General features: G+C 45.5%; 1 pseudogene; it reads right to left on the bottom strand.

The window, feature by feature from the left end:
- Positions 1–2721: 2721 nt before the first annotated feature.
- Positions 2722–4675, bottom strand: LOC116570000 (annotated as a pseudogene).
- Positions 4676–19219: the final 14544 nt, after the last annotated feature.

The raw sequence follows: 19219 nt of genomic DNA, 5'->3' as shown, positions 1-19219 counted from the left end.
GAAGGCCCAAGTATTGGCTGGATGTATTGATTCCACGGGAAATGAATGTTTGGGCTCCAAGATCTAGAAGGGGCTGTACCCATCTTTGTCTCTGCTCTCTCTTGAGAGCTCTCAAACAGAGTCGCCTTGAGGCTGAATAGCTTGTCCATTGATCAAAGGAAGAAAACTGAAGTCCCTGCATTCCCAGGAGCCTGGAGATTTGTGTGAGTTGCACAGTGAGTGGTTAGGGAGATGAGTTCACACTGACCAGCCCTTCCTGAGAACCGGGGCTGGTCTGAGGGTGCAGATTTTCAGGGGCCACACATCTCGGTGCTGTGCAAGTGCGAGAACAGCCCCTGGCAGTGACGGCCTTCTTAAACTTGAGAACAGCCCCTGGCAGTGACGGCCTTCTTAAACTTGGCCCCCTAGGCAGCTGGCTCTGCTCACCCTACCCCGGGCCCTGCCAAGAACAGTCTCTGGGTTTATTTTGGACCAGTGTAATGTAGGCAGGATGAGTATGGGCTCTGGACTCGGTTCAGCTTCCAATCCAGGCTTTGCCTCTGATGAACACTAACTGGCTGGGACCTTAGGCAAGTCACTTCAGCAGTCACCTCTCTATACATCCGTTCCCAGCAAAAAAAGCTTTATAGGGGCACCGATCTTACAGCAGGCTGGCTGTGGGGGTTAAACAATGTACTGGGTGGAAAGTGGAGGGTACTGGGTAGTAAGAGTGTGCACACTTGAGAGTCCAAGGGAAACCTGCCAGCCGCTGCCCAGGAGGCAAGCCAGAGTGGACTTCTAGGGCTCTGGAAGAGTCTAGTAGGCCAAGCAGGTTACTGTCACACCTAGTTAAAAAGGTTAACAAAGGGAATGAAGAAAAAGCATGGGTGTGGTCTGGGTTATGGTAATGGCAACAGAATCCTCGTGGAGGAGCAAAGACTTTCTAGGAAGACCATTTGGAGGCTGAGAAAACGAGATTCCCAGAGATAAACAACCTTCCCCTTTGTTTTGTATGTTCAGAGACGAAGACTGCTGTGTGAGTGATCTACAGAAAAGCTTCATACTGGGCTGGGGCTGGGTACAAACTCTCCCCAGTTCTTACCCCCAAGAGTGCTTAGCAAGAGTGGCCGCTGTGTTCTGATGGGATCAGGCTGGGATCTTATGTGATTTCAGGGTCCATGGACCCAGCCCAAGGTCTAAACACTGAGGCATCATTTCCAAAGTACCACAGTGCTGGACATTCTGTTGTGGGAAACACTCACTGTCCCTTTTCATGGATGGGAAAATAGGATACTGCTCATGGGGGAATGGTGGGTGGTTTTGGATGGTCAGCTAAAGAAGGCTGTCACTGGGGACGGAGAAGCGAAACATTGTTATTTCTGGGAAAGGGAACACCCATATATGTTTTCTTCATCATTTCATAACTATCGTGGCAAAAATCACGAATGGGTGCGAAACTTAGCCGGAAAATTTTGATAAGAAGAGCATTTATAATGTTGAAATTTTATCACTGTGAAACCTGAAAGATGCATTCTTAACCAAATGGTCACTAAGAATGGGACAAAGCCACATCAGGTGTCTCCTGAAATGGTACACAGGGGAGGACAGATCACTTCTGTGGTGTTCCTGCCCCAAATGAGTAACTTGAATCTAATAATAAAAATGTTAGAACCAATCAAAGGATGTTTTACAAAATAACTGGCCTGTATTCTTTAAAAGTGTTAAGGTTGTGGGAGGTGATGAAGACAGAGAGACCATTTCAGATTATAGGACACCAAAGATACAGGATGAGTAAATGCAGCACGTCACCTGGGGGTAAGTCCTAGACCAAGGGCAGTGTTTGTTATAAAGGACCACAGAGGGGGCAAGCGGACCAAATTTGGAATTTGGTCTCAGCAGTGCATCAATATTAAACTTCTTCATCTTCATAACTATACTGTGTTATACAAGAGAATGTCCTTAAGTAAACACTGGATAATTACGAATAGAGGGATATGATGTCTCTAATTTATTCCTGGATGGCTTAGGGAAAAAAAGCAATGATGTATAAATGTATATGAGTATGAGAGAAAATTTTAAAAAGCCAATGAGGCGATGTGGTCCTGGTGAATCTGATTAAGTTATGGGAGTTTATGTTATTCTTGCAACTTTTCTATAAGTTTAAGATGATATCAAAGTAAAAAGTCATAAAAAGAGGTGTTTTCTGAATTATTCAAATATGTGAACATATAAATTTTGCCTGTCAGTTATGTATGTGGACAATGGAATGGTTAATTTATAAACATATATTTCCTCTTGAACTATTTTTATTTTGCCCTATAGAAAACAAGAACCCATAACAGAGTTTTTCTTCCCATTCATACAGATTTTAGGAAGGCACTGCTTTTTCCCTTGGAGAAATAATCTACAGACAAAAAAGCAGTACCACCTTGTGAAATGGGTGATTGCCGAAGTCAGTAGCTTGGAGACGACCCCCAGGGGCAGGGAAGCAAACACACTTGTTGCAAGAGATGGACCCTGAGCTGTGGAAACGGATCACTTCTGTTTTCAACACCACGGACCCGGAGTACACAGTAAGGTACCCTTTTTCTCTTGGCGCCCAGTGCTGCCGCCTCAAAGGGATGAGTTTTGGTCTATGGTCTGAAGAATGTTTTTTCGAATGACACAGAGTGTGTTTGAGGAGTTGTGCGAGGAGAAATGTTCAAGTGTGAATAAGAATCATGCCGAAGCAGAAGGTCAAGGTCAGGGAAGAACCTACAGGGAAAAGGAGACTCAGGATGTCAATATCTTGCTACTTCAACCAACTGTCTCTGTTGGACTCGAGAGGGAACCTCAAAAAATTTGAGGGGTCAGCATATATATGGTGTCCCTACAAAACCTGTAGGGTTATTTTCCTGCATGGTGATGAATGTGTGTCCTGAGGTAACAGAGACAGACATGGAGGCCACCAATGTTAAAAACTAAGATGGAAGTGCTGCTTCCTTCAAAATGAATTGGGAGGCACCTGGGTGGCTCAGTGGGTTGAAGCCTCTGCCTTCAGCTCAGGTCATGTTCCCGGGCTCCTGGGATTGAGCCCTGCATCGGGCTCTCTGCTCGGTGGGGAGCCTGCTTCCTCCTGTCTCTCTCTGTCCTGCCTCTCCGCCTACTTGTGATCTCTCTCTCTGTGTCAAATAAATAAATAAAATCTTAAAAAAAACAAAAATGAATTGTGTTTGTGCCTGTCTCCCCCCAGGCTAGCAGCTGCTGTCTTCCCTGTTGTTGCCCGTGTTTATTACCGAGGCTCCAAGTGAAAGGGCAGCTCTTAGGTGCAGCGACTGGGCAGCCCTGAGAAGGCGGGGGTCAGAAAGTGCGGGAGTCGGTACTCACTGTGCTCTCATGATGGCCTGGCCTTCCTTCGGCCCTGAGAACCTACCCCACAGGTTTGTCTGAAGTTCATCCGCAAGCCTGGTGACTGCTCACTCTCCCCCTGGGATAGGGGAACAGAGTGAGGTCTTTAGCATGGCACAGGTATGGAAAGTACATGAGCCAAAAAGAAAATCACAGTTGCTCTTAGGGCTGGGCTGTTTGCCCTACACCAGCTTTATTTTTTTTTCTTTAAGATTTTATTTATTTATTTGAGAGATAGAGATAGAGAGCGAGGGAGAAAGCAAGAACAGGAGGAGAGGGCAAAGCAGGCTTCCCGCTGAGTAGGGAGACCAACATGGGGCTCCATTCCAGGACCCTAGGATCGTGACCTGAGCCACAGGTAGACGCTTAACTGACTGAGCCACCCAGGGGCCCTGCCCCCACCCCAGGTTTAGCAGGATGTGCCTGTGCCCATGGACTTCCATCAGGTAGGTGGGGTACTGAAATAGCGTGTGTGCCATAGGAACTCTGCACGTCAGGGCTCAGTGACTGCAAACCGTCCGTAAATGAAGAGCCTGCTTGCTGCATCCCCTTGCCTGGAGGGAGTCTGGAGGCAGGTGTGGAAGGCAGGATGCCAGATTGATCCCGCTGGACCTGGCCCATGAGGCCAAAGTTGGGTGAGATCATACTCCCCTGCTTGATGTAATATAAGGCCCCTTTTAGGCAACCTACTTGGTCTTCATGAGCTAAGCCATGCAGATGATGGGTGAACAGGAGATCCTAGCCTCGCAGTGGACCAGAACCTTGCCTCCCTATTCCCTGACACAGTCAATAAAGTTTATGCTTCTTGAAAGTGGGAGCTAACGTCAGCCACGTGCCTGTCTTCCTTAGGGACCCATTTGTCGTGTAGGTGGGCCATGCTGGTCTCAGAGCTCTGTTGTGAGACATTCAGTGGGACTGTGTTATGTGGGACGGTGTGGACCTTGCTCTCAGATGCATGGTAGGCAGGTTGGTGTGGACCTTGCACTTGGATGCCTGCTAAGCAGGTTGGAGTGGACCTTGCACTTGGATGCATGGTAGCTACTTCCTAGGTGGAGGAATGGAAGGCTTGCAATTCATCCAGTGTTGACTAATGGTTTTCCATACTGGCCGATGAGGGCTGTGTCGTTTCAGTCTTCTCTTGTAAAAGGGGTTTGGCAGCCACATATCACTGAGGATATTCTGACTCAAAGGTCTCTTATCCCACTTGGAGGAAGTAGACCCGGCTGGCTGAGCTAAGTGCTTGTTGACATGTTCCGCTACTGACCAGCCGCTCACCATCCCCAGAAAGCCCATATATATATGGACCCATGTATATGTATGTATGTGTGTGTGTGTGTGTGTGTGTGCGTGCACGTGTGTGTGTGTGTGTGTATTAAATCTTTGAATCTATAATTATTCCACACATTCCTCCTATGTGGTCAAGTGCCGATTCCATACACATTCTGTCATTTGAGGTCAGAGTTGGGATGGATTTATTAATAACAACATAAAAAATTCTGTTATTGATGGAAGTTACGACTTTTGGTATAGGGGTTTCCTCTTATACAACACACCCATAAAATGGTAAGATTTGGGATGACTTGGTCAAGCAGAGTAGCTCCTGATTACAGAAATGCCAACAGTGATATAAAAATTCAAATCAGTGACATTGAATTTAAAGAACTTAAGGATGTACCCCAAATGTTGTAAGTTGCTCTAACATTTGCTCTAAGTGTGAAAGGAAATGTTTGAATGACATCTTGAGCTCACTTTCATTTCAGCCTTACCAATCACTACCCTATTACTTCACATATTGGCAGAAGCTTAAGGTAGTGTTGGGGATCTTGAACCGGGTGTTAGAACATCTGGACAGTATTTGGGGACACTGGGAAATATCAGTATTTTGTTCTATTTGATCTACTGTGCTAGAAACAGTTTACAAGCAGAAAAGGACTATATTCTACATATGCACTGTAACAATCACAATCACAAATTGTCAAAACTAGGTAAAATTAGGCAAGAAAACTTTGGTTCCTGAGTTCTTCCGTTAATTTTAGTTTATTATACATCCTTTGCTTTGTTAGCATTCATTGGCAGGTTTCAAAACTTATCAAAACTTATAAAAAATTCCAGTAACTTCTATTCATTCACTCTGTGCAAATTTTAATGACTAAAAGAAAAAAAAAAGAAATCCTATGTTCAGCTTTCTCTTCTGAGAATTGCACACACTGGGATATTGTTCACCATTGTTCTCTGTTGGCAGAGGAATAGGGCAGAAACACCTTGGCCTCGACTCATCCTGTCCTGTTGTCTTCCTTGCCCACTAATCTTCCTGGCCCCTCAGACTGGCCTTGGAGAATTTTCACTTGAACTTGGACTGGTTCTTTCACATTGCTTGGTCCTCAGCTCCCCACTGAGCTGTCTCAAACCTCTGAATCTTCTAAGAGCTAGCCCACCTCTTGTCAAGGACCTGACTGTCTTGTGCACCATAGAATCTCCTCTCCAGGACAGGACCCTTCCTGGGGGCTGCAGCGGGGAGCTATATAGAAGTTCTTAGGGCCAGGATCTTGGCTTCTATATGCTATCGTCCTAATAGGAAGCAGATAGGACACTTAAGAACTTGTAAACAAGTTCTGCAAACAAGGAAGCTTTTAAGCCTGAGTTTGTATCTGAAGGAGTGATCTTAAAAAGAAATCAAAAGGAGTCCAAGTCAAGGTGATTTGCATACCAAAAAGAACAATGTTCATAGTGGAAGGACACCAAGTATATGAAAACTCACAAGTCCATGAAGATTTAAAAAAAAAATTCTAGAAAATACCTCTCATCTTTGTGTTCACTTAAGCAGGATTAATTCCTTACTGTGAAAGTAGTTAAGGGGTAAAATGAACATTTATATTGACTGGTAGGGATTGCATTTCAGGGTAATCAAATAGCCCAGTCTATGAGGAGCTACACTTTATGTAACAATGCTAGCATAAATAGAAGAGGAACGCTAAGATTCCAAAGGTGTGGTTTGGAGACCCCTAAGTAAGGTTGATTGGTTGGCATTAAATTATTTGGTGGATAGTTCGTGAAGAGCTGGACATTCCATGCAGCCAGAGTCTCTACACATAGAGGACATACCAGTACAGGGAGCCACAAAATAGCAGAATAAGGACATCAGGCTAATTTTAATGCAAATGCGACCTCCTCCACTTTTTTTTTTTTTTAATTTTTATTTTTTAAATTAGAAACAGTGCAAGTGGAGGGAGGAGAGAATCTGAGGTAGACTCCTGCTTAGCACATAGCCCCATGCGGGGCTCAGTCTCACAATACCCGCCCTGCCTTCCCCCACCTCGGAGATCATGACCTAAATCAGGACTCAGTCGCTTAACCCACCGAACCACCGAGCAGCCTTCCTCCATTTTTTTAAGTGGGTCTACCAGCCATTAGGAGCCTCTGATGCGAAGTAATATGAAGTATGTGTTATCGCTTCTCTTTTTGAGTGCGTATGTTTTGGTTTCTTTTTTCCTCAGAGCTCAGAAGTGAGACTGCAGGGGTCTGTCCGCTCCCGATTCCCCCACTTTTAGGTTGGGGACTTGAGCAGTTCATGCAACATCTCAGATCCTCAGTTTCCTAGACGCCTTAGGATTTTATGAGGATCTAATTAGACTATTTATGAAAGGGTGGACCAGGGCTGGACCATACTATGCTCAGTAGATTAGTTTTATTTTATTATAAATAATTACTTCCTGAATAAAGGAATACTGTAGCCACGAGAGCTCACTGAATCCTGGAAGGACTAGAATCAGGACAGCCCTCAGTTTTATTTTGGAAAAATTAAGAAAAACAGGGTCAGTGTGCTGTCCCCTGAGTGTGCTGTCCTTCCTGAATAAAGGAATACTGTAGCCACGAGAGCTGTCTATACCTCTGGATCTCATCTCTCCCTTCACCCACCCCAGTCCAGCCCTTGAGATTCTACACTTGTAGCCCAGGGATGATTCGAGAACACCTACACGTGTCAGAGCCTGGGCTCCCCATTCTCCCGTCATTAGCCCACGTGCAGGACCTGAGCGAGTCACTCAAGGGCTCTGATCCTCAGTTTCCTGATCATGAGCCTGGAAAGGAGGTGGGCGAAGAGGATAGTGCATCAAATGGGCAGCATATGAGGGAGAAAGACCACACAGACCACGCAGGAAGGTGGTCTTCAGCATGACTATGTTCTAAACCCCAGGGCACTTTGTATGTTAGATAAAATGTGATGGTTCTCCCACTCAGGGGACAGCACACTGACCCTGTTTTTCTTAATTTTTCCAAAATAAAACTGAGGGCTGTCCTGATTCTAGTCCTTCCAGGATTTAGTGAGCAAATATGGGTTTATTATATCCTTTCATTTTTTAAATGATCATTATTCTTATTCCAGAATAAAAGTTCCTTGTCCTTCACCCCTTTTAAAACACTGCAATGTGCTATTGACTACACTGATTGCCTGCTTCCCCAGCTAGGCTGCAAGCTCCATGAAGGCAGAGATTTTTGTTTTGCTCATTGATGCATCTGCAACACCGACAGCTGTACCTGACATACACTTAATATTTGGCACATATTTTCTTAATTGTTCAAAAATCTTAAGTTGGCAGCATGGATATTGATTGCTTTTATAAAATACAGGGCTTATATCTAACAGTCTGTAAAATGGGTATATTCACTTGTCTCCATCCAAGACTGTTTTGAGCCAGGGAAACACCAGGGGTGTTGGAGAGCACAGGTGAGGTCTGATGTAAGGATGTGTAATGTGTGTCCACAATACACAGAAGGTTGGGTTTTGCCCAGACTCAATCCAACCCAGCCTGTCTCTCTTATAGACTTGGGCTTCCCCCTCAATAGACAGGTGTTTCCTGTCTGCCTTTAGCACCTTCAGTTCCCTCACAAATAGGTACTGAGAGCTTACCAGGAGCTAGGCACTCTTCTAGACACCTGGAAGTCATCAGGGGACAAAACAAAGACCTCTGGGGGCCATGGAATTCAGGAGAAAGAGCTGAAGATCATGCCAAGAACTTGGCCTGAGCTCCTGGAAGGAGTCACCGTGGCCTGGGATGGAGTCTGTGGTGGGTAGTCCTGGGAGCAGAGCTGAGAGTCCGGCTCTTAAAGCCCCTTGTAGAAGTGATCCTTGCTCCTCCCCTGTCCTGCCCGAATATTCTGCCACATAATCTGCCTGAACATTAAAACCTATTCTCCAGGGGCACCTGGGTGGCTCAGTGGGTTAAAGCCTCTGCCTTCGGCTCAGGTCATGATCCCAGGGTCCTGGGATTGAGCCCCGCATCGGGCTCTCTGCTATGCAGGGAGCCTGCTTCTTCCTCTCTGCCTGCCTCTCTGCCTACTTGTGATCTCTGTCTGTCAAATAATAAAATCTTTAAAAAAAAAAAAAACCAAAAAAAAACCTATTCTCCAGATGGAGCTTTATTAGTCACCGTACTTCAGTTTTATCTCAGTCTTTGGTTTGGTAATGGCATCTGAGTGCAGTAAAGAAGGGTGGGATTTTGGGAGGTGCGGGCCACTGTCATGTTCCTTAAACAGGAGACAGGCAGCAGTCAGGTGACAGTAAAGGGCACCGTTTTACCTGTTAGTGCCAGTGGCACCAACCAATCGGGTTGGAAGAAGATGAGTTATATTTGTGACAATAATTACAGTGCACGAGGAGGAAGGATGGGCCAGTGGCCCAGGGGTCCTTGACAAGAGTTGTCTGTAGGCACTATTTCGACTCTTCAAAAAAGAAATGTCATAGCGTGAATTGGATTCAATGTTGGTAGTCAGTTCTGACTGGTGGGAACGTGGTTGTTTCTTATTTCACTCTTGCATTTTCTGTGTGGTAAGCATACAGATTAGAACGAGGTGGTGGTGGTTAGGAACAGGTACCTGGCTTCAATTCCAACTCTGTTACTTATTAGCTGTGTGGCCTTGGGCAGTGACTCAGCCAGTCTCTCTGTTCTCATGTTATAAAGATTGAGTGAGTTTATGTGGAAAGCACACAGACTCATTCTTAGCACGTAGCTAAGGGCTATTGAAGTGTTGCCTGTTCTTGTTCTTAGAATTAAGAATAGAATGATAAGTAATTATAATTAATCAACAGAATATTCCTAGGATTTTATAACTGCAAAGAAATCCTGCGGTCTTGAGTAAAGAAGCTCTGCTGAGGCCCTAAGACTCCCTCCATGTGGGTCTGTGTGTGGAGTGAACCATGAGACCATGAGCTGGCCCTGGAGGGAAGGCCCCTCCATGTAGGGGGCCTTGTAGACGCCCAGAGCATTTACCTGATGCCCTCAGTGACATCGCAGGAAAAAAAGACTCTTCCTTGTGTTTCCAGGAAGAATTAGTAATGTGTAAGCAGGAAGCATGAATTCCAAGAAGCAAAACACCAAGGCTGTTTTCACACCCTTCTAGATAACAAGGCTGGTGCTCTCTCTCTCTCTCTTATTCTTCAAAATTGTTTCCTTGCTGCTCTTATCATCGATCTTTCCGTGATAAACCTTGCTGTGTACGTGTGGGGTGAATCAGCCTCACTGCAGACGTGGATTATTTAAGTGCATGTCTATCTTGAAGCACAGTAAGTTTTTTTCTCCTTCAATTAGTTTGCAAACCAAATCCGAGAGGAAAGAGATCTTTGTATATTGCCTCTTAAGTGCGATGACACTCCCAGCATGTTTATTAATTCCTGGCTGTGCATATAGAATAGGAGAGCAGATAACTCAGGCTTTAGTCCTTAGGGGAACCTACTCATGCATGCACAGAGTGTCATATAATTCCCGAGTCAGTGATTCCCTCTGTGACTCACATCTCTCCGTAGCTTTTGTTTCCTCCTCCGCTCACCGCTCCCTGTTTCCTTACTCTTTCTTCAAAGTATTCGCACCATCCCCGACGTTCAATTCCTAAGAGACGAGAACTGTTGAAAGACACAGTGATGACTGGTTACGGGGAGCAGGGGGCTCCGCGGCGATCTGTGAATGACGACCTCAGATCTCACCAGACCCGAGCTGGGAGAAAAGTCTGCACTCATTAAACCCACTTGATCTGCGGGGCTCCTTGTGTCTCACTCATCACACTACAGAATCTTCACCGATGCCAGCAGCGACTCCGTAAACCCTTGGCAGTGCTGGTGGTGGTGATGCTGGATCCTGGCCCGCCCTGGTCGCAGTGGCCCCACACTTTGGCCCCCAGGGCCCCTCTTGCACCTCCTCTTTCAGCCACTCCCCCTTAGTTGCCTTTGTGGCTCCCCTTCTCCTACCCTTGGAGTGTCCCAAGGGCTTCCTTTCACTCTGCCATGGGTGTGTGACTCAGTTTTGCTAATAAGAATCCATGCATAGGCTCTCCTGAGAGCCTGTTTAGCATGCATGCTGGGGTACTGTGACTTAAATTTAAAAAATGCTGTTGGGATATTGTTCCCTGTTCTTGGCACAGAGCTCCCCCAAACCCGTGTAAATCCCTAAGTGATAAGAGCACTGAGGTCATCTTTTGTTCTATTGAGGTGACTCAGGATGGCTCCTGGATGGCTCCTGGATGGGGCCCAGTCTCCAGAAAGACTTGAACATGATTAGAAGCTTGGAATTTTCAGCTCCAACTCCCATTCTGCAGAGAGGGGACACGGGGCCGAAAACGGAGCCATTGACCAGTCATGCACACGATGCCTCCGTAAAGATCTCAGTAGGATGGGGCTCAGAAGTCTTCTGGGCTGGTGGAAACATGGACATGTGGGGAGAGTGGTGTGTGTAGACAGGACATGGGGGCTCTTCTCTCCTTCCCACCGACCTTTCTCTATGCCTTTCTTCTCTCTGGAGATTCCTCTTGTATCCATTATCCTCTCCCTCCCCATAAACTGGTAAATTGTAAGTAAACTGTGTTCCTGAGTGCTGTGAGCCTTCTAGCAAATTAACGGAACCTGGTGAGGGGTTTGTGGAAGCCTCTGATTTAGAGCCAATGGGTCAGAGGCACAGGTGACAACCTGGACTTGGGACTGGTGTCTGGAGTGTGTGTGTGGTGGTGGGGGGGGCAAAGGTGGGGGTGGAGATGGAGAGTCTTGTGGTCTTGTGGGACTGAGCCCTTAATCTGTGGGATCTGCTGCTATCTCCAGACAGATGGTGTCAGAATGGTGTTAAATTGCGGGACACCCAACTGGTGTCACAGAATTGCCTGTTGTGGGATAGAAGCCCATGGCTTGGTAGTCGTGTGAGAGTAAAGGAGATGCCCAGGGAGAGAACAGGTGTCTCTTCAACACGTGTCCATATGTATTTTCCTGAAGAAAGGGTCTGGAGCTCTCATCATTCTTGAGAACCCACAACCCCATAAGAACCTGTGGGGAGAGGGTAGGAGGAAGGGAGGGAAGGACACGGATGAAGTCCAAGTTTGCAGGTGGCAGACGCTCCACACCCATATTTGGAAACTGCCCATTGGACATCTCCACCTGATGCTCCCACAGGTGCTTCCAGCCCAATGTGACTAAAACTGACATCAACCCCCCAAACAGGTTCCTGTTCCTGTTTTCCCATCACCTGTGCGTGGCTTTGCCCTTCCCCCTGCTTCCCAAGTCAGAACCTCGAGGGAGCGTTTAGTGGGTTAAAACTTGCTCTTACGTCTCACACCCAGCCAATCACCAGTTTTCCCTCTCCATCCTTACTTTCTTTCCATCCTTCGGCATCTGCCCTGTTCAGATACGCACCTCAATCAGAGCTATAGTTTCCTTGCCAATGTCCTGCCTCTCATTCATTTGTCTAGTCCATCTTCACGTGACTGCCCAAGTATTTCATACACGCACATTTAATCATGTCACTCTCATTCTCAGTATTCGTCAGTGGCTTCCCATTGCTCACCGAAAAAGACACCTGAACCCGGTAAGGAAGACCTTGGTCCTTGCCTGCCACTTTCCATCATCTTTTAATTCTCCAGCGTGATTTGGTTCAGCAATGCTGAACTCCCCATGGCCTCTAGAATATGCTAAGCTTTCTCACTCTGCTTTGCGAATTCAGCTTCTCGGTAGGGAACATCACGTTCCACCTCCTCACCCCTGCCCCCTCATTCTCCCCATCCAATTTACCAGGCAAATCTCCCCCTACCCTTCAAGCTTCTCCTTCAAGGGATGCCTCCTCTGTTATGCTTCCTGGCTTTCCTAGGTGACATAAGCCAGACTCCTGGGATCTGCGCACTTCCCGGGTTAGCCCACCTAGCTACACACCTCCAAGTTTCACCCCCCCACCACTGCATTTTCATTTTACACTAAAGCAAGGCTCTACAACCTTAAATGATTTACACAGGGCAGCACTCTTGCTCTGTATATAGAGAACCAAAGCAAGATTAATGGAAGGAACAAAAAGAAAGCCTGCATGCAGAGGTCTGGGCATCTAAATCTTTCCAAGCTAAAAGGGGGCGAAGGGAGAATTTTACAACTCACATGTGCTTGTCGCTCATTTAATTTCATTTGTGTCACCCATTCCTCTATGGCAGGTTGAGGTTTATTTGTGACTGTGGGGATTAAACAAGATAGTGAGGTGGTACCGCACCCAGAGCTCCGTGCACTTTGCAGTGATTATGTACATACCTTATGTCCTCTGCCTTGAATGCAAAGACTGTGTTTTCAATTTTTTTCCCTCAGAGCCTAGAACTAACTAGGCAGAGAACTCTGGAAGTTCTCCACCAGTGAGAAAAGAATTCTTAATAACAGACAAAGGTAGTACTTTTTTATTTTAAGAAATCAGGACTTCTTTTTTTGCGGGGGGGGCACCTGGAAGCGTGTCTCTCCCACTCCCCTTCCTGCATTTTGCCCCTGCCTCCATCTACTCCCCCTGGCCACTGCCAGTTTGTTCTCTGGCTGTGTGGGTGGGTTTTTTTTTTTTTTTTTTTTTTTTTGATTCCACATATAAGTGAAATCATAGGGTCTTTGTCTTTCTTTGTCTGACTTATTTCACTTAGCCTAGTAAGAATTAAGTACATTTTCTGAATGAATGTGTAAAATAAGGAACTCAAAAGAAGACATTTTCGGAGAATTCTTAGGGAATTAATTCATCATGCCTTTGAGGAAGCAGGGTGCCCATCAGGCACTAGCTCCTCTACGAACAGCTGGGGGGAGAATGCCGAAGGATGGCAAATGCTTTCGTGGTGTCCTGGGCCAGCCATGGCTCTCAACGCCTCCTCCGGGCTCCTCCCAGTAGTCTGTGGTGTTGTCCCTCATCCCCGTTCATCGCTGAGGCAGCTGACGTACAGGTGGATTAGACAGAGTGCAGGACTCTGTTAGAGCAGGACTCAAACCAGCCAGACCACATCCAGAGTCCGCGCTCTGTACCACACTGCCTTTCCACCCGGTCCCCGGTCCCGCTCGCCCCCTCCCAGCTTTCATTCATCTAAAAAGCGTTTTCCTAAGCTCACCACATATATTACCTCATTTAATCCTCACAATAACCCCAAGGCAGGTTCTGTTACTTTCCTCTCTTTTCAGACAAGGAAACGAAGGCTCAGAGGCATCAAATAACTGGGTCCACATTACTTGGCTAATAAGTGGCGAAGCTAAATGGTCGGCCCCTGTAGACACTCTTCACCTGCGCACTCAGACAACAGTAGCGTCATCAAAGAGAGCAGCTCCTGAAGTGACACAAGTGAGTGAACCCGTCAGGCTGCCAGGTGAGCCTCGCTTACCTGCTTGCTGGGATGGGTCCCTCCACGCTGCCGGCTGTGGGTGTGGCCTGGAGTGGGTGTGTCTGGTAGGCGTGGTCCGCGTGGGTGGCCAGGCTGGGCGGGAACTGAGCCCTGGTGGAAATGGTCAGGAGGTTCACGGTAATAAGCGCTTCCATCCTTCGTCTGGGTGGGGACGACTAGCTAACTCAACACTTTTGCAGCTGGGATCTTCTGATCTAGCTCAGGAGACACAGTCAGCTCTCTGTGTCCAGGGAACACTGACTCAGGTGACGTCTTAACCCCTCACCGCTGTGTGATGGTGGGTCCTTGACCTCCCTGTCTCAGAGGTGGTCTAGAGGGCTTTAGGGGCAAACAGCCAATAAATGGTACTAGTTTCTACATTCCGAAACTCAGATACATCCTTGATAAGAATCCAGACCATCGCTATGTTGTACACCTGAGACTAATTATTACACTGTATTTTAACTTACTGATATTTAAATAAAAAACTAAAAAATAATAATAATAATAATAAACTGAGGCATAGAGAAAAAAAAGAATTTCAGAAACCACGCTCCGGAAAACCCTCCTTGCCAAATGCAAGCAACTTTCCTCAGGTCTCATTCTCTTTAACTTACCTGACCCCTGGCTCTACTGATAGTGCTGCCTTCTGCTGGACACTCTGCTGGATTCTCTTCACTCCTGCTGGTGCTTCTCTGCCCTTCCCAACCTTGGAGGGTGCTGCTCCTCTAGAGGTAGTCCCAGAGGACTCACCCTCCCATCACCACCAGGAGGCTTTCAAATCGCCCTCTCTTGCCTCTTCCTCCCATCCTAGCTCTGTTTTGGTCTCCAATTGCTGCCTGGGCATTTTGTTGTAAGTTTTCCTCTTCTGTTACAAAGCACAAGAGACCGACCACATGCTCTCTAATACCTGGGTTCAGGACAGCTAGACAAAAGAGATGAACATTTAAAATGCTCATTTCATATATGCTCCAGCATTCCACTTGTAGGAAACTGACTTACAGAAACACTCAAGTTTTCAGGGACACATGTACAAAGATGTTCATTGTAGCATTAATAAAAGAAAAACGTTAGAACAGCTCCTAGGGGAAACTGCGAATTATGGTACACTCATACCAGGAGAGAGTAAGCAACAGAAAGAATAAAGCACATCTGTAAGAATCAATATAAAAGGATTCTGCAAGTTACATTTTAAAAGAGTAATTTGGTGCACAATAATTGTATATCATTCTGTTTGCGGGTGCGTTTGAAAGCATGTGCATGAAGTATACATCAAGGTTTAAAACGGGGTGTCCAAATGAAAACGTCTTTGGACTTAACCTGAAAGCTACAGCTGGTATCAGAGCCTAAGAGCAAATGACAGGACCTTGCTGTAAAGTATTAAATTGCAAAAAATCTAAAGACTACTATTGTGTCTATATGGGTGTGGAGGAGGTTACGATCCTGACATGGGATGGAATCTGGAATCTGCAAGGCCTTTGTGGCTAGAGTGGCAGAAAATAAAGCCAAAGTCTGGGGCTTCCCCTTAAGACAACTGCATTCTGTTCTAAGAAACTATGAGAAGCCACTGGGATATTCTGAGTGAGGGAGAATGAATTATTGAAGAGGCCAGACTGGAAGCTGGGATACCATCTGGACAGATATGGAGAGTTAGGCTAGCATTTGGTGATTAGGGCGAAGGATAGCGGCAATGTGGAAAAAATATATGGAGTCTTTAAAGGTAATCTGGCTATCATTTACTTAGAAAAGCCACCTTAGAGATTAGTAGTTTCGTGGGGTGACGTGGGGAGGGCATGGAGAGTCCTGGCGATGTTTGGGATTCTCATAAGGGATGTGAGCAGAGAAGTAGAGAGGGAAGTTTGAGTGAGTTTGGATGTGCCCTTAGAAGCCATGCTGAAGGTAGAAACATGAGTTGACAGCATGTAGACATGTAGGGTGAACATGAGCCAATGGTCCAGTATTAATCCCAAGAGATCTGACATTTCATCGAAGATTAAATGGTATCACACATTAAAAACCTCCAGCATTGTGCCTGGAATGGGACACACACTCAGTAGATGTTAGTTTCCCTCTCCTCACAAAATACTTGTTCAATGAGCTCATAGTCAACGATTAATCCCAAACCAGAGTGACCTTAAAGGCTAAACATACAAATAGGTCATGGGGCTAAATCAGAATATGAGCCCGTCACCCACTTGCTGAGTTACACAAAGAAAACCATTTCAGGAAAGGAAATTTGGTTCTCTGTGCCACCATTGGAGCCACAGATGATCTCTACACTTTCCTGTGCCTCCTTCCTGGTGGATCTGATGGGAGGGCCAGATGCCAGTTTCACTCCCCAGCTCACCTGTGCCTTATACCCTTTGAGAATGCCTTGTGAGTCTTAGTGGCTGGGTGTGGATAAACCCATTTTAAAGGATCTGTTTGTTTTCATCCTCCACTCTGCCCCACCCACCCTGATTTGTCCTACCCCAGGGTAGACCTCACAAGGATGGACAATAAGAATTTTTCAACTCTAGGGAGGGGGGTGGGGATAGAATTCATCCCTAGTAACTACTAAGGGAAGTTTCTGGTTTGGAAATTTTCTGAAGTCTCCTCCTAGCTATTCCAATCCTTTTGTGCTCCTTTCTTCAAAATAAGAATCAACTTGTGGGGCTCCTGGGTGGCTCAGTGGGTTAAAACCTCTGCCTTCGGCTCAGGTCATGATCCCAGGGTCCTGGGATCGAGCCCCGAGTCGGGCTCTCTGCTCAGCAGGGAGCCTGCTTCCCCCGCCCCCCCCCCCCCCCCATCTGTCTCTCTGCCTACTTGTGATCTCTGTCTGTCAAATAAATAAATAAAATCTCTAAAGAAAGAAAAAAGAATCAACTTGCCTTTTCTGGGGGACACCTGGCTTGTTAATTTTTCCTGAAGCTCATTGACTAGAGAATTTCAGGGGCTGTTCTGGAGGTGGTGGTCCTGGAGTTCCAGCGATTTGAAGGGGGACTGGAAGAGTAGCTAAGGTTGGAACCCCTGAGCTTATTTCTCTGTGTCTGATGTTGAGATGCCTTCTGAACACCCATGATAGAGGGGTCAAGGAGGCAACAGAATTCTTGAGGCTGCCATTATAGCCAACTCAGAACTGAAGATAGAAATTTAGGACTTAGCACTTAGATCAAGAGTGATTCACTTTTCTTATGCCATGGACCCCTGTGGAATCTAGTGAAGCCACTAGATTTTTTCTTACAATGATGTTTTTACATGCATAACATAAAATGCATATGATTACACAGGAAACCACATTAAAATATAAGCAAGTTTTTAAAAATTGTGATGAGTAGTGGGCACCTGGGTGGTTCAGTGGGTTGAGGCCTCTGCCTTCAGCTCGGGTCGTGGTCTCAGGGTCCTGGGATCAAGTCCTGCATCGGGCTTTCTGCTTAGCAGGGAGCCTGCTTCCTCCTCTCTGTCTGCCTGCCTCTCTGCCTACTTGTGATCTCTGTCTGTCAAATGAATAAATAAAATCTTTTTGAAATTTAAGGATTTGAAATCTTTTTAAAAAAATATTTTATTTATTTATTTATTTGAGAGAGAGAGAGAGATCACAAGGAGGCAGAGAGGCAGGCAGAGAGAGGAAGGGAAGCAGGCTCCCTGCCGAGCAGACTGTCTGATGTGGGGCTCGATCCCAGGACCCTGGGATCATGACCTGAGCCAAAGGCAGAGGCTTTAACCCACTGAGCCACCCAGGCACCCCTCAATAAATAAAATCTTAAAAAAAATTGTGATGAGTAATATAACATGCTCCTGTATTAATACATTCAGTAACAGGTCTAGTAGGAAGATGGGTTAAACTAACAACCCAAGCTCTGAGAAATTATGACCGTAATTTCAAAGTAATAAAAAAGTAAATGATATCTTCAGATACCTGGAACAACTCCAGTGTAATGTGAAAATGTTTGTGATCTATTGGCGACAAACTGTCTCCTACCTCACTGCTGGCACCATCTCAATCTCTTCGAGATTGATCCCCTTGTTCTTCTTTGTCTATGTACTCTAATCTCTTCGAGCTCCTCTTCCTCTGCACCCTGAGACGGTGCCAGAAGTGAGGTAAAACAGGAGCCAGGAGAGGGTGGAGTCAAGAAGCCAAGAGAAGAAAATGTCTGTGGGGAAGGATCCAAAGATCTGCATTGTTTATAATCCTGCATTTGTATATTGGGATTTACTATGTAGAGCACTTCAGATTCCTCTCTGTTGGACCATTCCCATTGTTTGTTTGTTCATTTTCTTTCATTCACTCTTTCATCCATCCATCCATTCATCCATCCATCCATGCATCCATTCATCCATTTATCCATGCTATCCACCCATCTATCCATCCATTTACTAGTTTTTGTCAACTCCAACAATATGCCAAGCAAAGTTTCTGGGAATACAGTCTGGGAATACAGAAGCAATGGCCACTTACTCTGTAATAGGCGTTCAATATTCGTGATTTTAATTCTTACAACAATTCTTTTATAAATACGTCCACTCAGTATATGAAATCAGGGCAGGAAAGGTTACATAAATTATCCAAAGATAGGGAGATAGCCTGGATTTAACCAGACTCCTGAACCCGACACCTTTATTTATTTTTTTTTAAGGATTTGAAATTCAAGGTTGTTCATGATTCCCTTTAAATTCTTTTACCTCTGCTTTATTGAGATGTAATTGACATATAGCTTTCTGTAAGTTTACATGATGATTTGATACATACACATTGTGAAGCTATTACCACAATAAAGTTAGTAACACATCCATCACCTCATATCGTTAGAATTTTTTGTGTGTACGCTAAGAATATTTAAAATCTAATCTCTGCAAATTTCAAGTATATAATGTGGTATTATTAATTATAGTTACCATGAAATACATTCAACCTCTAAAACTTAGTCCTCTTATAACTGGAAGTTTATACACTTTGACCAACATCACTCCTTTCCCCCATTTCACCTTTCCTCAGCCTTGGCGATCACCAAACCCACCTTTGCTTCTTCAAGTTCAACTTTTTTAGATTCCACACATAAGTTTTATCATACGTTATTTATCTTTCTCTGACCTACTTTCCTTAGCATAATGTCCTCAGGGTTCAGGTTGTCACAAATAGTGGGATTTTCTTATTTTATTTTTTTATGGCTGAATAATATGCCATTCTATCCATACACCACATTTTATTTGACCATTCATCTGTTGAAGGACACAGGGTGTT

Source organism: Mustela erminea, chromosome 12 (genome assembly GCF_009829155.1).
Source record: "Mustela erminea isolate mMusErm1 chromosome 12, mMusErm1.Pri, whole genome shotgun sequence".
NCBI lineage: Eukaryota > Metazoa > Chordata > Mammalia > Carnivora > Mustelidae > Mustela > Mustela erminea.
Note: the sequence above shows the minus strand (reverse complement) of the source record. Positions and strands in the feature narration are given on the sequence as shown.